At 35.3% G+C, this 19,129-nt stretch overlaps 1 long non-coding RNA gene and 1 other non-coding gene across 2 annotated transcripts; both read left to right on the top strand.

Moving 5' to 3' along the window:
• The first annotated feature begins 2,559 nt into the window (after positions 1-2,559).
• LOC146949461 (small nucleolar RNA R71) lies at positions 2,560-2,666 on the top strand. The gene has a single exon (XR_015029407.1). It is a non-coding gene; the product is annotated as a small nucleolar RNA R71 (small nucleolar RNA).
• Positions 2,667-12,808: 10,142 nt separating this feature from the next.
• Positions 12,809-19,068, top strand: LOC146949460 (uncharacterized). The gene is made up of 4 exons (XR_015027278.1): positions 12,809-12,883; positions 18,640-18,711; positions 18,826-18,897; positions 18,994-19,068. It is a non-coding gene; the product is annotated as an uncharacterized LOC146949460 (long non-coding RNA).
• The last annotated feature ends 61 nt before the right edge of the window (positions 19,069-19,129 follow it).

Below are 19,129 nucleotides of genomic sequence, written 5' to 3'. Positions count from 1 at the left end.
GCATATCAGTCCAACCTAGCCTACCCATCAACCTAAAAACATCATCTCTAAGCTCTAGCACTTGCAAATCATAGGAATCAGGATATCTAGAGGGATGTAAGGTTTTAGAAGTAAGAATTTTGTACCTGTCCCTTTGTTTGTTGTCTTTGAACTGAATTCCATGATTCTTCACTTGTGCTTGCTTCTTTGGGGGAGGACCGGAGGAACTTGCTGGCTCCTTTCCACTTCTTCTTCTTGAAGCCATTTGACCTTGGTTATGGTTGGTATGAAAGTTTGGGGTTTTGGAAGATTTTTGGTGAAAAGGATTGGTTTTGGGTTGGGGTGGATGTTTAAGTAAGGTTTAAGGGTTTAGTTATGGAGATTGGTTGAGGTTTTGTGGTGTTTGGGTTAGGTTTTGAAAGATTAGGGTTTTGGTGAATTATGGGTTTGAATGGATGAAGGGTGTTTTTGATTGGTGGTTTTTGTTTTGGATGAAGTTTGTGGTTGATTGGTGAAAGAATTAAGTGGTTTGGTTAAGATTTGAGTGAGATAGGGAGGTTTGAAGGTTTGAAGGTTATGGAGATTTAGAGAGAAGTTTGAAGGTAGAGAGAGGTTTGTGGTTTGAGAATGAATGGAGAAGAAGAAGAAAAAGTAGGTTTATATTGGCTAGAACACGGGCACGGCCGTGCCATCCTTGGCACGGGCCGTGCCATCTTCCTGACTTCAACATTCCAAATTTGTTTTAAAAACTTGGCACGGCCGTGCCATACCTAGCACGGGCCGTGCCACCTTTCTGGTCCTGGGGCTTCAAAATTTTTCCATCTTTTCGAATCAACTCGGACAAGTACCTACAAAACAACTTAAAACAAAGAAAAACAAAACAAAAGCAGTAAAATGCGTGGGTTGCCTCCCACGAAGCGCTCTTTTAATGTCATTAGCTTGACGGTTAGAAAGGGTCCTTAGAATGGATCAAAGATATCATATTGTGTAGATGACGCTATAAAACGTTCTTTCACAACATGATCGTTAAGCATGCAACAAGAGTAAAGAGCGGGACCTTTCATAACGTTTTCCAACTCAAATCCTACCATTTTATCACTCACTTGAAAGACTATCCTACCAAGTTTAACATCAATGAGAGCTCCTGCAGTTGCAAGGAAAGGTCTACCTAGGATTATAGGGACGTCATCGTCCTCTTCAATGTCAACGACTACAAAATCAGTGGGGATGTATATCCCCTCTATCTTAACAGGTATGTCCTCGACAAATCCTACAAGTTTCATGGTAGAACGATCAGCAATTTTCAATTCCATCTCGGTAGGTTTCAATTCTCCTATCCCTATCCTTTTAAGAAGAGACAAAGGCAGCAAACTAACACTAGCTCCTAAGTCACATAAAGCTTTGTTTATGGTTTCATTCCCAATTTCACATGGTATGGCAAAGCTACCTGGATCTCTAAGCTTAGGGGGTGCTTCTTGGATGATTGCACTAGTTTCCTTAGCCAAGGCTATTGTCTCATTATGCTCTATAGCCCTTTTCTTTGAAAAAATTTCCTTTAAAAACTTGGCATATAGAGGCATCCTAGACAAAGCTTCAGCAAGGGGAAGTTTAATGCAAATCTTCCTAAGTATGTTAACAAATTTTTCAAACTTACCCTCTAGTTTAAGCTTATCAAGATTTAAGGGGGATGGAGTTTTGTTTTCTTCAAGCGGTTTTGCTTCTTCTATCACAATTTTATCACCTAAAGGCTTGACACTTTCTTTCCCAATGTTTTTAACCTTAGCAAAAGTTTCGCCTAACTTACTACCCCCAAAAGATATGACATTAACTTGGGCTTTGGGATTGGCTTCGGTTTGACCAGGAAAGACTCCCGGTGTTTGGGAAGATGTAGCCACTTGTTAGGCTATTTGGGCGATTTGTGTTTCAAGCATTTTAGAGTGAGTAGCAATAGAATCAACCCTGGTATTGAGCTTGGAAAGAGAATCATTCAGAAATCCAGTTTGGTTTTTGAGTTCTTGAAGTTGTTTGTTTTGGTTGGCAATAGAGTTTTCCAACAAAATTTCCAAATTGGATTTTTGAGTGAATCTTTGGTTGTTTGCATAACCGGGTGGTGCTACTTGTCCATAGGGATTTTGGTTTTTATAAAAATTTTGATTTTGTCTCATCCCTTGGTTGTATTGAGCATAATTCATTTGCTCAACACCGTTAATAGCACTACCTAGTTGGCAATCAACACCAGCATGACCAGTTATACCACATATTTCACAAGAAGAAGTAGAAGCAGAATTGATAGCACTAACATTGAATTTTTCAAGTTTTTCGGTTAGTGTATCAATTTTAGAAGCAAGGTGGTCATAGTTAGAGACTTCGTGTATACCTGCCTCCCTTTTGGAGGGTGAAGAACTAGTGATGGCTCTCTCGTCGGTCCACTTGTAGTGATTTTGAGCCATGTCTTCGATCAGGGCATACGCCTCCGTGTAATTCTTGTTCATAAGTGCTCCACCTGCAGCTGCATCAACAGACATCTTAGTGGTATAAGACAAGCCATTATAAAAAGTGTGGACTATAAGCCACTTCTCTAGGCCATGGTGGGGACAAAGTCTTAGCATTTCTTTGAAACGCTCCCACGCCTCATAGAGAGATTCCCCATCTTTTTGATTGAACCGCGTGATTTGGTCTCTAAGTTTAGCGGTTTTAGATGGTGGAAAGAAACGGGCAAGGAATGCTTGCCTCATATAATCCCATGAAGTAATGGAACTGACTTCGAGGGAATGGAACCAAGCGCTAGCTCTATCCCTTAAGGAAAAGGGAAAGAGATGAAGTCTTACGGCCTCTTGGTTCTCCTTCATGGTTCCACTAATTCGTAGGAAGACAGAGATGTGAAGATTGGGATCCTCAGTGGGGGATCCCGAGAATTGGTTTTGCTGCACCAAGTTAAGTAGGGCAGGCTTAATTTCAAAATTGTCATCCTCAACCGTTGGGTACACAATAACAGCTTGTGGCTCAGCCGTAGACGGCGTTGCATACTCTTTGAGAGTGCGATTGGCCATGGCGGTGTTATTTTGTGCGTCTCTCCTTCGTCTATGCAAATACCTTTCGATCTCGTTGATTATTACAACTCGATTTCTGGTTTTTCGCATAAGAATTTGAGAACCCAAGAAGTTAGTGATAACAGAAAAATAAAAATAAAAATAAAAACAGAAAAAGAAAGAGAAGAAGAGAGAATTCTAATCACTAAGAAAAAGCTAATTAAATTAGTTAACTCCCCGGCAGCGGCGCCAAAAACTTGATAGGGCCAAACCGCAAGTGCACGGCCTATCGAAGTAATAGTAGTAAGTAGAGTATCGTTCCGCTAGGGAGTTGTTCAACTTAATTAACTTTTAATGAATGATTAGAGGAGAGAAAGTTGATAAGAAAGGGTTTGATTGCTGAAGGTAAAAACAATAATAATAAAAGGGCCTTAGGATCATTGGTTCATCTTAATAACTAATCCTTCACTAGACAAAACCTAAACATCTAATTTCATGATTTACACACTAATTTCTAAAGACCGGTTTCCCTTAGCCCCTCACCTTTCCGATGAAAGTCCGGTGAGAGTTTACTTCTAGCAACCAAGCCTATTTCACTGACATGATTACTAGAAGATGCATAGAGGATTGAAACTACTCTTTGTCTCAATAATTGCAAAGACTATTTCACTGTTTTGCAATTATTGTCTAGATTCACTTGTTCCAACATCAAGACTCCGCTCTCGCTTTATGAATGATGTTTGGGATGATGGATTAACGATTATCAAACCCTCCGCTTTCGCTTCCACAGTTTGATAATTGTTAATCCACGTTAAGACGGTGAATCTAGATTAGAAATTAGGGTTACATGGAAATTAGGGTTTAGACATGTTTTGTTTAGGATTGAGTCATTAGACTCCCCAACAATCCTAAGACTAAGAAGTCTACTCACTCATGTTCATCGTAGACATGGAGGAAGAAGAGAGAAATACGGTGAAATAAATTGCAAAGAAAGTAAAAGGGAAAATAAAGACTTTTATTAAAATAGCAATTGAAATAAACAAAGTAAAGCATGATTGTTTATGGTGGAGAGCTACTCTATTTATAGCTTTACATCTGACTTAGAAACTAAGCAACTAGAAGGATAAAACGGTAAAGCTGCAACAGGGTAACTTGGGCTTGAAGAAAAGCAGCAAAAGAGTATTCTGGGGACGGGCACGGCCGTGCCACATGTTGGCACGGGCCGTGCCAAGCTTCTGAGTTTGGGGGAACTTATTTTTGTCCTGTATCTTCGTATTCTTGCGCTGTATTTGCTCCAGTCCTCTTTCTTTTGCTCCAAGGCACCTTCCACCATATATTTATTCCTAAAATAAAATAAAAGACAATTTGAAGTAAAATATTCTAAACTAAAATAAAATGCAATAAAATAAAATCAAATCTAAAATAAAACTAAACTAAATAAGGCAATAAATAATACTATCTATGACTCATCAATAGTACTCAAGCTTTGAAGTTTGGAGACAATCTATAAGTTTTGGGTTAGTTTTCATAAAATTTCACTAAGACCTCCTTGGAGTATTTTCTTCATATCTTAAGATCTAAAAATCATTTTCAAGCCAAACCAAAGCCACTAGAAAGCTAACTCAATTATCTACTACTTTCATGTTTACGCCAAAAGCCAGTTCGGAACATAAATGGGTGAAAAAGATGCAAGAACGCAAAACAGGGGATGCTGTCAAATCAGAGTACGATTTGGAAACTCGGAGCACGATTTTCTGGGTCAAAGTTAGCATTTTCATTCGTAAATAATCGGAGTACGATTTGACAAAATCGGAGCACGATTTGGCACAGGCTGTTACGATTTTTACACCATTTTTCACCCCAAAAACCCAATTTTCAATCACCCAAACCCCAAATTTGATAGGGAACATTGCCTATGATCATTCTAAGATCTGAACATGAATTCAACACAGCAATTCATGGGAAATTCATGCACTTTCAACAATTAAATTCATAATTCAAAGACCTAATTTCTCGAACAACAAGCTATGAACAACATCATAAGATTAACCCTAATCCTCAAAACTCACAACCTACAACTTTTGTCAAACCCAATTTCAGAAAAACATACTTAACATTAGAGAATATGAATCCCACCCTTACCTTAGATTGTTTTTTCTGAAATCAAAAGCAGCGTTCTTCGTTCCTAGGGTTCTCTCTCTGAGTTCTCCTCTTTCTCCTCTTTCTCCAAAAACTCTTGTACGCGTTCTGATATTTTTTTTCTTTCTAACTTCTACCTCTTACTGACTCTTTAACATTAAAACCTTAATTTCTCTTACACCTCAAAACTACTCTTCTCCTCATAATCTTATTTATTTCTAAATTAAATATATCTCTCCCCCGCTTAATAATAATAATACACCAAATAACAAATATATTTCTACACCAAATAACAAATATATTTCTACACCAGATAACAAATATATTTCTACACCAGATAACATATATATTTCCACACAAAATAACAAATATATTTCTACACCAAATAACATATATATTATACTAGTAAATACCAACGTATAACATAACAAAATATCACTCATCAAAATAAATCGACTAAATTATAAAAGGACATCTAATCTCAATAAATTAATAAAAAATAAAAGTAGGGTGTTACATTAGGTATTGTCGCTGTTGTCGAGGATGGTACACATTCCAAAGAGGATATCGCCTTAGTTGCTGATGGTCCCACACATTACACAGATGTGTGGATTATAGATTCCGAAGCGTCTTATCATATTTGTTCTAGGAGAGAATGGTTTTCAACTTATGAGAAGTTGGAAGGTGGCAATGTGGTTGTGATGGGCTCTATCATGATTATTAATAATGCATGATTGTAAATTTTGTAAACTGAACAAATTTAGACATGTTCCACATATGACAAAGAATCTGATATCTCTATCAAGTGTGATTCTGAAAGGTGTGAAGCGGGGTACTCTATACTTTCTAAAAGGTACTAAGCTATCTGATTCTACTATCGCTGCTTCCTCCGAGATTGACCAATTAGATATGACGAAGTTGTGGCATATGAGACTTGAGCATATGAGTTAGAGGGGGATGCAAATTTTGCCTAAATATTATCTTATTTGTGGGCTCAAGATAAAGGATCTTGGGTTCTGTGAACTTAGTGTTTTTGGGAAACTATATCACAACAAGTTTGCTAAAGTGATTCATAGAACAAAGGGCACACTAGATTACATACACACTGATTGTTGGGGGACTTCACGTGTGGAGTCTTTGGAGGGTCACAAGTAATTTCTGTTACTAATTGATGATTATTCAAGGATGACTTGGATATTCATAATGAAGCATAAGAGTGATGTTTTCAAGAACTTCATGTAGTGGAAGAGACTAGTGGAGAATCAAACTGGAAGAAGGTTAAGAGGTTGTGAACTGATAATGGTTTGGAATTCTGTTGGTATGAGTTTAATGAGTTTTGCAAGACTAAGGGGATTTCCAAACATCATATGGTTAGGAATACACCTCAACATAATGGTGCAATAGAACGTATGAATCGGACACTTCTGGAGAGAGCTCGGTGTATGCTCTCGAATGTTGGGTTTACACGAACTTTTCAGGCGGAAGTAGTTAACACAACATCCTATCTGATAAATCATGGATCTCACACAGGTATAAATCTGAAAAATCCCTTATGAAATGTGGTATGGGAAATTTGTTGATTGCTCTAATTTAAGGGTTATTGGTTACACTGTCTAATATCATGTCAATAAGGGGAAGTTGGAGCCAAGAGCGAAGAAGGGATTATTTGTAGGCAACGGGGATGGTGTAAAAGAATATAGGATTTGGTCCCTATATGAGAGGAGGGTTGTTTTAAGTAGGAATGTTGTCTTTGATGAAAATTTCATGTTTAGCCCAACTGTAAAGTTCACTATTCTGGAAGACTGTGGTTTTGAGAAGCAGGTGGAGCAGAGAGAAATTGAGGCTACTTGTGAAGTAGAGGAGGGATCTCCTTAGTCGATCACATTCAGAGGTAGAAATGTCAGTTGTTTCATTATCACCAGGGGAACATCACAATATAACTTTTACTCAGTTTACAATAGCTAGGTATAGGGTACCTCCTATGAGGTATGCCTATGAGGACATGGTTGCCTATGCTTTGTAGGTTGCAGAGGAAGTAAATCCTCATAAGCCATCCACCTACAAGGAAGTTGTTTCTGGTACTAAATATGTCCAATGGCTTGCTGCCATGAGAGATGAGATGGAGTCACTCCAGAAGAATCAAATTTTGGAGTTAGCTAGAAGAACACCGGGGAGAAATGTAGTGACTTGTAAATGGTTGTTCAAGAAGAAGGAAGGGTCGTCGCCAGCTAAGAGGGTCAAGTATAAATCTCGATTAGTTACTAGAGGTTTCTGTCAGAAAGAGGAAGTGGAATATAATGAGATATTCTTACCAGTAGTCAGACACACTTCCATCAGGGTGGTACTTGCTATAGTTGCACATCAAGACTTGGATCTCGAACAACTAGATGTGAAGACAACTTTCTTACATGGAGAGTTTGAAGAGGAGATATACATGGCTCAGCCAGATGGTTTTCAAGAACGCAAAAAAGAGGATTATGTTTTCAAGTTGGTATAAACGGTTCGATAGCTAGATGGTTGAGATTGGTGATTCGAGGTGCCCGTATGAAAGTTGTGTCTACTATAACAAGGTCAAAGATGGTTCCTTCATATATTTTGTGTCTACTATAACAAGGTCAAAGGGGATACTCTGTACATAATTTGAAATGAAGGATTTGGGTGCTGCTAAGAAAATTTGGGAATGGAGATCTACAGGGATAGAAGACAGAAGAAGTTTTCTTGTCATAGAAGGTATATTTTCAAAAGATTCTATCAAGGCTTGAAATGACTACTGCTAAGCCTATTGATACTCATAGTGCTTCAAATGCACATCTATTTGTAGCATTTTCACCTAAAACATATGAGGAGAAGGAATACATGGCACGTGTTCCCTATGCTAGTGTGGTGAGAAACTTGATGTATGTTATGGTCCGCACTAGACCGGACCTTGCACATGCAGTTAGTGCTGTCAGTAGGTTCATGGGAGATCCTGTTAAGGAACACTCACAAGCAGTGAAGAGGATTTTTCGGTATCTCAAGGGTACATCTAATATTGGTCTCAGTTTTGGTGGTGATAGTCAGTGTCTAGTATCTAGTCACTCAGGCTCTGATTATGCTGGAGATGTGGACATTAGAAGATCAATGCCCGGTTATGTGTTCACTCTTGGTGGTTCTGTTGTGAGTTGGAAGGCTACTTTGCACCCTACAATGACTTTGTTTACGAATTAGGAAGAATATATTGCTTTGACAGAAGCTTCTAAGGAGGGAATCTGGTAGAAAGGACTAGTCAGTGACTTGGGTCTACATCACGATCAAGCTTCATTGTACTATGACAGTTCACCATAAGAACACAAAACACATTGATGTGAGGTACCATTTTTTTTAGAACTACGAAGAGGATGAAGGTAAACAAAGTGGGTACAGTATACAACCCAGCTGATATGTTTACCAAGGCGGTTCTGCATAGCAAGTTTCAACATTGTTTGAACTTGCTCAATGTTAGAAGTTCTTGATTGCCCTTGGAGGGGCAAGGCCTAAGGCAGAGCAGGCTCATGTCGGCATTATGTGTAATGCATTTGGCATATATGTTACTTCGAGTACATCTGGAGCATCTGGTTATCTAAAAAGAATTAAAGTCAAGGTGGAGATTATTGAAATACGCCTTGAATTAGTGTTGAAAAAAAGTTTTGCATTGGAGAATAGAAATAAATATGCAAAGACTTGGCCATATAAATAAAGACCTTGTATGTTAGGATTTTAACAATTATATGCACCTGGATTGTCCATATGTAACACCCCACATTTCCCTCTTTATGGAAAAGAGGATAATTATAATTAGGAGTAAAAATTGCGCTAAGAATTCACGCCCCTCTTAGAGTATTAATAGATGATTTTTTTATTTTTTATTTTTGATGATTACAAGTACCCTCCCTTTAAACCCTTGTAGGTGATAGAATGTGTTATATGAGTTGGATCTCTTCATTTAAACACTTTTCCATTTCTTTTATTTGAATGAATAAAGATACAAACAGTCTTTAAAATAATTAATGATGGTATAATCTATTTAATGATAGGACCCACACCCGGTATTAGTGTCCATCTCTTTTATAACGACAATCTCTATTTATAATTATAAATAATGGAGAGGACTAAACCCAGGTTATATTTGCTCTTGGTACTGTTTGAGTGAACTTTGACCATTGTTGATTGGAAATTCCTTATTATTTGAAGTGCAAAAAATCGCAATAAGCCGGTGGGCATTGATGCACACTTTTGTGGCTTCGATGCTCAAGGTCTAGATAGTTCTAAAAATACCAGACAATTTTCTTGCACCGATGCCCATGACACTTGCTTCGGTGTCGGGGCTTGTGTTGCCAATTTTTATTATTTTGATGTAAATGGAGTGTATGAGTGATTGAACATAGTCTCCAATGTTCCTTATCACTTCCAATGGATTATGTCAATACCATAGCCCCTTTAAGACGTTTAGGATAGCAATAGATGTATGGCTAAGTACTTGGCCACACAAAGATTCAAGTATATTGGTGTTGCTTAAGAAAGTATTAATGAGTATAGTTAATGTTGAGTATACTCTGAATACATTAATCTGATGTATTTATATGATGAATGATCTTGGATGCATAATCTATAAGTTTAGATATGTTTATTCAAGTTGTAACATGTTTGTCAAGTAAATGACTCACATTGTAAAGTACAATTAGTAATGAAAATGTTAAGTATGAATGATAGTGCATGATGTCAAGAAATTAATGTTCAGATATCCAAGATTTATATAAATGCGTAATTAAGCACTAGGCAGTTAAAAGTGAGTGATGTTTTAATATAAAGATTAAATCTTAACAGAATTATGAATGTGTGATGTTTTAATAACAAGATTACTTTAATATGAGTTTCAACTAATGATTTCAAAGGACAATTTTATTTTTTATCCATATTCGAAAAATAACTGAGATAGTATATCTCATCCAATTTTGATGTTTCTTTTTTAGGTATCAATAAACATTGAAGGAATGTGAGTTATAAGTACTCAACAGTTGTTCAATAAGTTAGGTCGAAGTTGGATCACAAGTTGAGTCTAGAGTTCGGATTTCCGTATTGTATCTTACACTTTGTAACTATTTTATAAATATTTGTTAAGTTTCGTGTAAAGATGATTCTCAAAAGTCTTTAAAGTGTTTTATGTTTGGGTCATGTTGGCACTAGTTAAGGAAGTAAAAATATAAATTTTTTATTGAAAACAACAACTTTTTGACTTGCATAAAGTGCAACATTCTACTTTTTACCACTTCCCAATATAAAGTTTCTATATTAGTTTTCCTCAAGTAGTGTCATGGGGGCACTAGTTAACATTTCCCTTTATGTTTCTACAAGATTTTCGTTCGATATAATTATGAGATGTTATATTCCAAACTTGATGCATTGGAAACATGATGATATTGACGAGTTTCAAAATTATCAACATGCACAGAAAAAACGTGTTCAAATTATACAACTGAAAAATCCTGTCCAAATTGTGTAATACAGAGAAGATAAATTTGGACAAAAAATATTTTTTAGAGACTTTTAAGAACATACGGGGAGGATAAATATTTATTAATAAGTGTTATTTGGAAAAAAATTCTTCTATGCTTATTTGTAATAAGCACTATAATAACTGAGAAAAGGTGAAGCTACATTCAGAGTTCATGATGGAAGAAGTGCGCAAGCGTGAAGTTCACAGTGATGAGTGGCTGAGCTTTGCGGTGGTGGAGTCCTCACAGTGGAAGATCGGATCTGAGTTGATTATATAGATGGTTTTTCACCGTGAAGTAAATGAAATTAGTTCTCAGAGTTCAGGTTCAAAGTAAGTAATTATTTTTAAATTGATCTTCCTTCAAATAAAACATGCATGCTGTTTTTGAATATCATTGCTTATTGCCGTTTATGGTTTGTTATTATTCCTAGGTTGGACATCACATCAATAGTACATGTGAACAATAGTTTAAAGCTTGACTTGCAATATATATCCTTTTCCTGATTCTTCTCCTGAACTTTCCGATGTCATTTTCCTCCTTTTAATTTGTACACACAGGTATCAGACGATACAATCAGGATGGGCACAGGACGAGTAACTTTACCGACGCTCGCAAGTAAAATTACAAACATATCTTATTACTTAAACAGCAAAATCTTCCCCACGTGAAAGAAATGCCATAATTTCCTAATTTTGATTTGTTGTTTGATTAGTAATTTTGTAGTCAAAGTGAGAATGCATTGTATCAACAATTTTATGAGTTAATACTCTCTTGTGTAGTCAAAAGAGGAGACAAAGTCCTAATGTAATATGATTGAAGGTTTTCGATTTCATAGACTATTTTCGCATAATAATAATTTCAAGGAATAAATTGACAACACCCTACAATTTCAAGGGACAAATTGATGATTTGCGTTCACATTTATTAAGGACTTCCTTAGTCTCTTAAATTCCAAATGCATGCTACATATATTGAGACTAGATATCTACCTCTAAATTATCGATATATCTGAACTCTCTCTTTTCCTTGATAACTTTAAAATGAATACTTCCTCTCATTTTTTCTTCCTTTCACTCATTCTCATTTGGTTCATATCTTTAACTGTTTTTGGAGCTAATACTATTCACCCCGACGAAAGTATGATATGTATTTCTTCTATAGCAACCATACATAAAGAATTTCATTGATCTTTCTTTTCTAGTCTTTTTATCTAAGGATTCATGTTAGTAAATATGCTGTATATTTTGTTCATAATTTCTAGAAATTTTGAATAACTACTCACACACATACACTAGTGTGAAGTGTAGAAGACTTTTCAGTAGTTAATAGCTGATAGCTCTCAATTGTATATTTAGAGAAAGCTCTTGAAGATATAGCCAAATCACTTGGTAAGAAGAATTGGAACTTCGACATAGATCCATGCAGCAACAAATCTAACTGGTTTATAAATGCAGCGAACAAAGTCACCTGTAACTGCTCTGTAGGCAGTGACAACTTCTGCCATGTTGTTGAAATGTAAGTCCCCTTTCTGTGGAAGTGGCTCATTGCTATCAGTACTTATAATCTATTTGATTTTTTCATTTACCATGGAAATCAAGTATTTACATTAATATAGAGGTAGGTATTGACATTGTATATGTGTGTGTGTATATACATGAGTTAGATTTGTCACTATCATGTAACAAACTTATCTGGTATACTTCAAAGTTCTTAAATTCAAAGTTCTTATTATTACAAAATTGCTTCCCTTAGATATAGTGAAACTAAGATTTGAAACTAAAACCAATATTGCCAAAGATATGTATTTCTTCAAAAATTGTGTTTGACAAATACTAAAATAAGTTTTAAACTCTGCAGTAGAGGAGCTTGTTGCAAGAACTTCTAACTTTATTTTGCTTATTGTTTATGTTTAACTTTTTCATGGAAAAATGAATATACAGAAGTTTGAAAGAGCAAAATCTCGCCGGCACTCTTCCACTGGAATTTAACAGGCTACGTTACCTTCAAACTATGTATGTAATTCCCATACTTTCTCTCACATCCAAATTAACAATGTTTTTTGAACAGCCCAAATTAACAATGTTATAACTATTTTTATATCTATATATTATTTTGCTTGGCAAACTCTTTCTCTCCATCTTTCTATTACAGTGACCTCACTCGCAACTACTTGAATGGTTCAATTCCTAAAGAATGGGGCTCCATGATGAATATTAACAGAATGTATGATCTGTAACACCCCGTTTTCCCAACTTGAAAATTTCATCATAAATCAGAGTATTTAAATCACAAACGGAATGTCACATACTTCCTTAAAACCACAAAATAGATAATAATAATTATCTTTCAAAATTAAACGTCAAAATCTATAATCATGCAGCGGAAATTATTCGACATAATAAAAGTCTTGGCACACAGGCCTTATCAGAAATCTCATAAGTTTTAGTTAATGTTTATTCATAAAAAGTTCATGAAAGCAAGCCCCATCCCGTTACATATCAGAGCACCTAGACACAAGTGAGGAGTCCTCTCACGAACACTTCTAATCTTTATTACCTGCACATTACCCACGGTCGAGGCAACATATACGCAGAAGGGGTGAGATTTCACAGTCAATAAATTAAACATATAATTCGTCAAAATGCATTTAACAACATAAATCATCATTTACATTTAAAACATTTACCATTTAGCATTATATCAAATCATATTCAATTATCATTGTCAAATATCATCATTAGTTCGTAAACAATTATCATCTCTAATTCATAAGCAAAAATCATCATTAAGTCATAATCAAGTATCATCATATATTTAACAACTTAAGACATCATAAACATCAGCATTAATAATCATTTAGTATCATATTATTATCATCATCATTCATAAACAGACATTATCATCAAAATATCATCATCAAATCATAATCAAACGTCATCATCAAAGCATCATCATCAAAACATAATCAAACATCATCATTAAAGGCATCATCGTCAGACATCATCGTTAAATCATCATTAAATATAAGTTATGACGACTCTACAATGCAACTACAACTTCAACAACAACTCAGACAACTTCAACAACAACTCAGACAACCTCAACAACAACTTAGACAACCTCATCAACAACTTAGACAACTTCATCATGCATGAGGTACCAATACAGAGCATCAAGCTCCCAACCAACTTATATGAGCGTAATTAGGCTCTTCAGGGCATCAAGCCCCCAACATAGTGAGCAAAAGCTCCAGGGCATCAAGCCCTCACCAATCATGTGAATGACTAAGCATTCCAGGGCATCAAGCCCTCAACCAACTTATATGAGTATGCAATGGACTCAACTTCCAACAACTTAGACAACGACGTGTACAACTCATACGACTCATAATCATGGACAACTTCTTAAATTCCAACAACATAGACCGACTCATGCAACCTCAAGACACTAACAGTCGACAACAGAAAACAGCAGCAAGATACAACATATAATAGCGTCTAAATAACATATCAACATTAAAGGGAATGAATCATAACAACTTATAATCATAACGCATCTTAAATAATTCTTATACATCATCACCACTAATCTCAGTCACCTAAACAGACCTCTGGAACTTCTGAAAGTATCCTAAACAACCATTTTTCTTACTTATAAGATCAACTCATGACTACACGTGCGAAAGGATCGCATCGGGACAATTTTGGGCAACTAACAGCCTAACTCGCAGTGGCGAGTAATTTGCTCGCAATGGCGAGCTCGAAGGTCCTACTCGCAGTTGCGAGTAACGTTGCTCGCAGTTGCGAGCGATGCGGTGCAGCTCGCCGTTGCGAGTGTTTCTACTCGCAGTTGCGAGCGATGAATGTCAGTACGGCCAGAAACATAAAAATCACAACTTTTCACCTATCTTCATGATTCTTTCATCCATATGGCATCTAATTAACACCCTAGACAATATCTAAGGTCTGTAAACTAATTTTGCATCAATCTAACATCTTTTCATGGTTTAATCATCAAATCGGTCATTTAACCCTAATCTCAATTCTCACCAAAACTCAACCTAATCATGTTAAATTCAATTCTCAGAACCATACCCTTAATTATATTGAAAGCTAGTCTCACCCTTACCTTAATTCAGATGAACAAAGCTTGCGAAAAACAAAGTGATGAAAACACCCAAAAATACTGCTTCAGTGCGCGATAGTTTTCTCTCAACTCAGACCTTGTTTCGACGATCCGAACGGTGAAAAGGTAGACCCAGGTGTTGTGAATGCTGTGTCCAAAAATCGTCACGATCCAACGGTTAACGAGTGAGATATCATTGTTTTACTGAGGTAGGTTTCAGAAAAACGGAAATTGCTTTCTCTCTTCTTTTTGGTGGCTACTCTTCTCACAAAATAGTTTCTACGTAATAGCTATTCCAACCTAGTCTCTCATATTTATAACCCTCCAACTATTCTATTTACTCTTTCTAATAATTATAATTACCTACTAAATATAATCTAATAAATAATAAACCAAATAACATATATATATTTTCACACAAAATAACAAGTATATTATACACCGAATAACATATATTCACATAAATACATCACATAAATATAAATATATTTCCAGGCTCACATTACATAATTATTCAGAACACATAAATCATATAAATATATTCTAAATTCACATCACATATATAATCACATAAAATCACACCACATCATATAAATCATATAAAATCATATAAATATACACATCACATCACATAGTTCATATAAACATATAAGTCATATCAATATTCACATCTCATCACATAATTCATATAAATATATATAAATATATTTCTAGGCTCAATAAATAAACCAAATAAATCAAGTAACAAAGAATAAATCAAATAATTAAAAAAAGTGGGCGTTACAACTCTCCCCCACTTAAAGAATTTTCGTCCTCGAAAATTGAACATCCTGCAAACAACTCTGGATTAGTCTATACCACAAACAACAATTTTAAACAACATACAATCAAACAACAAGTCAGAACAACAAAAGACAATGTAAAATTATTACACAACACTACGTTGCTTGACACGACTCTACTACTTGGCCGGACGGACCGACCTGCTCTGATACCAATTGTAACACCCCGTTTTCCCAACTTGAAAATTTCATCATAAATCAGAGTATTTAAATCACAAACGGAATGTCACATACTTCCTTAAAACCACAAAATAGATAATAATAATTATCTTTCAAAATTCAACGTCAAAATCTATAATCATGCAGCGGAAATTATTCGACATAATAAAAGTCTTGGCACACAGGCCTTATCAGAAATCTCATAAGTTTTAGTTAATGTTTATTCATAAAAAGTTCATGAAAGCAAGCCCCATCCCGTTACATATCAGAGCACCTAGACACAAGTGAGGAGTCCTCTCACGAACACTTCTAATCTTTATTACCTGCACATTACCCACGGTCGAGGCAACATATACGCAGAAGGGGTGAGATTTCACAGTCAATAAATTAAACATATAATTCGTCAAAATGCATTTAACAACATAAATCATCATTTACATTTAAAACATTTACCATTTAGCATTATATCAAATCATATTCAATTATCATTGTCAAATATCATCATTAGTTCGTAAACAATTATCATCTCTAATTCATAAGCAAAAATCATCATTAAGTCATAATCAAGTATCATCATATATTTAACAACTTAAGACATCATAAACATCAGCATTAATAATCATTTAGTATCATATTATTATCATCATCAATCATAAACAGACATTATCATCAAAATATCATCATCAAATCATAATCAAACGTCATCATCAAAGCATCATCATCAAAACATAATCAAACATCATCATTAAAGGCATCATCGTCAGACATCATCGTTAAATCATCATTAAATATAAGTTATGACGACTCTACAATGCAACTACAACTTCAACAACAACTCAGACAACTTCAACAACAACTCAGACAACCTCAACAACAACTTAGACAACCTCATCAACAACTTAGACAACTTCATCATGCATGAGGTACCAATACAGAGCATCAAGCTCCCAACCAACTTATATGAGCGTAATTAGGCTCTTCAGGGCATCAAGCCCCCAACATAGTGAGCAAAAGCTCCAGGGCATCAAGCCCTCACCAATCATGTGAATGACTAAGCATTCCAGGGCATCAAGCCCTCAACCAACTTATATGAGTATGCAATGGACTCAACTTCCAACAACTTAGACAACGACGTGTACAACTCATACGACTCATAATCATGGACAACTTCTTAAATTCCAACAACATAGACCGACTCATGCAACCTCAAGACACTAACAGTCGACAACAGAAAACAGCAGCAAGATACAACATATAATAGCGTCTAAATAACATATCAACATTAAAGGGAATGAATCATAACAACTTATAATCATAACGCATCTTAAATAATTCTTATACATCATCACCACTAATCTCAGTCACCTAAACAGACCTCTGGAACTTCTGAAAGTATCCTAAACAACCATTTTTCTTACTTATAAGATCAACTCATGACTACACGTGCGAAAGGATCGCATCGGGACAATTTTGGGCAACTAACAGCCTAACTCGCAGTGGCGAGTAATTTGCTCGCAATGGCGAGCTCGAAGGTCCTACTCGCAGTTGCGAGTAACGTTGCTCGCAGTTGCGAGCGATGCGGTGCAGCTCGCCGTTGCGAGTGTTTCTACTCGCAGTTGCGAGCGATGAATGTCAGTACGGCCAGAAACATAAAAATCACAACTTTTCACCTATCTTCATGATTCTTTCATCCATATGGCATCTAATTAACACCCTAGACAATATCTAAGGTCTGTAAACTAATTTTGCATCAATCTAACATCTTTTCATGGTTTAATCATCAAATCGGTCATTTAACCCTAATCTCAATTCTCACCAAAACTCAACCTAATCATGTTAAATTCAATTCTCAGAACCATACCCTTAATTATATTGAAAGCTAGTCTCACCCTTACCTTAATTCAGATGAACAAAGCTTGCGAAAAACAAAGTGATGAAAACACCCAAAAATACTGCTTCAGTGCGCGATAGTTTTCTCTCAACTCAGAGCTTGTTTCGACGATCCGAACGGTGAAAAGGTAGACCCAGGTGTTGTGAATGCTGTGTCCAAAAATCGTCACGATCCAACGGTTAACGAGTGAGATATCATTGTTTTACTGAGGTAGGTTTCAGAAAAACGGAAATTGCTTTCTCTCTTCTTTTTGGTGGCTACTCTTCTCACAAAATAGTTTCTACGTAATAGCTATTCCAACCTAGTCTCTCATATTTATAACCCTCCAACTATTCTATTTACTCTTTCTAATAATTATAATTACCTACTAAATATAATCTAATAAATAATAAACCAAATAACATATATATATTTTCACACAAAATAACAAGTATATTATACACCGAATAACATATATTCACATAAATACATCACATAAATATAAATATATTTCCAGGCTCACATTACATAATTATTCAAAACACATAAATCATATAAATATATTCTAAATTCACATCACATATATAATCACATAAAATCACACCACATCATATAAATCATATAAAATCATATAAATATACACATCACATCACATAGTTCATATAAACATATAAGTCATATCAATATTCACATCTCATCACATAATTCATATAAATATATATAAATATATTTCTAGGCTCAATAAATAAACCAAATAAATCAAGTAACAAAGAATAAATCAAATAATTAAAAAAAGTGGGCGTTACATGATCTGTCTCTTATTTTTCTTTTCTGATTTTTAATCATTGATTGTTTCATATATTATATGCTTGATATATGGGTTCTATTTTAGATTCTATATATTGCATTCATTTTCTAGTAGACTTGTAGTAATTACATGAAATACAGTAAGCTAATGACAGCATGTTTCTTAATCATCATAGTTCTCTCACCAGCAATCGATTAACGGGTTCAATACCAGTGGAGATTGCAAACCTATCTACTCTCCAAATCTTGTGAGTTTCTAATTACCCACCTTAGCAGATAAAATTCTTCTATAATTACGTAAATAGGTATGAGCTCAATATTAAGATTTTCAGTGGAACTTAACTATAACTTGTAATGGATAGGGAGTTATGGAACAATCAAATGTCTGGAAATCTTCCTCCCGAGCTTGGGAATCTTACCCAAATTCAAGCATTGTAAGTACTTTATTTAAGTTTTTGCATAATTGATGTTTTCCGTGAAATATGAAAGCCTAATCATAATTTACTGTGCTGTTTTTCAATTATATATAGACGAATTTCCTCCAACAATTTTACTGGAGAACTACCTATGACATTGGCCAAGCTCACTGAATTGAAAGATTTGTAAGCTTCATATTTTTATGTTGATGACTAAATTAAGACATGGATTTAATTATGCTATGAATTT

This window comes from Medicago sativa, chromosome 2 (assembly GCF_051527215.1).
Source record: "Medicago sativa cultivar Bolivia chromosome 2, Bolivia_mono, whole genome shotgun sequence".
NCBI classification, from domain to species: Eukaryota; Viridiplantae; Streptophyta; class Magnoliopsida; order Fabales; family Fabaceae; genus Medicago; species Medicago sativa.
The sequence above is the reverse complement of the archived record's forward strand: the minus strand, read 5'-3'. Positions and strand labels throughout refer to the sequence as shown.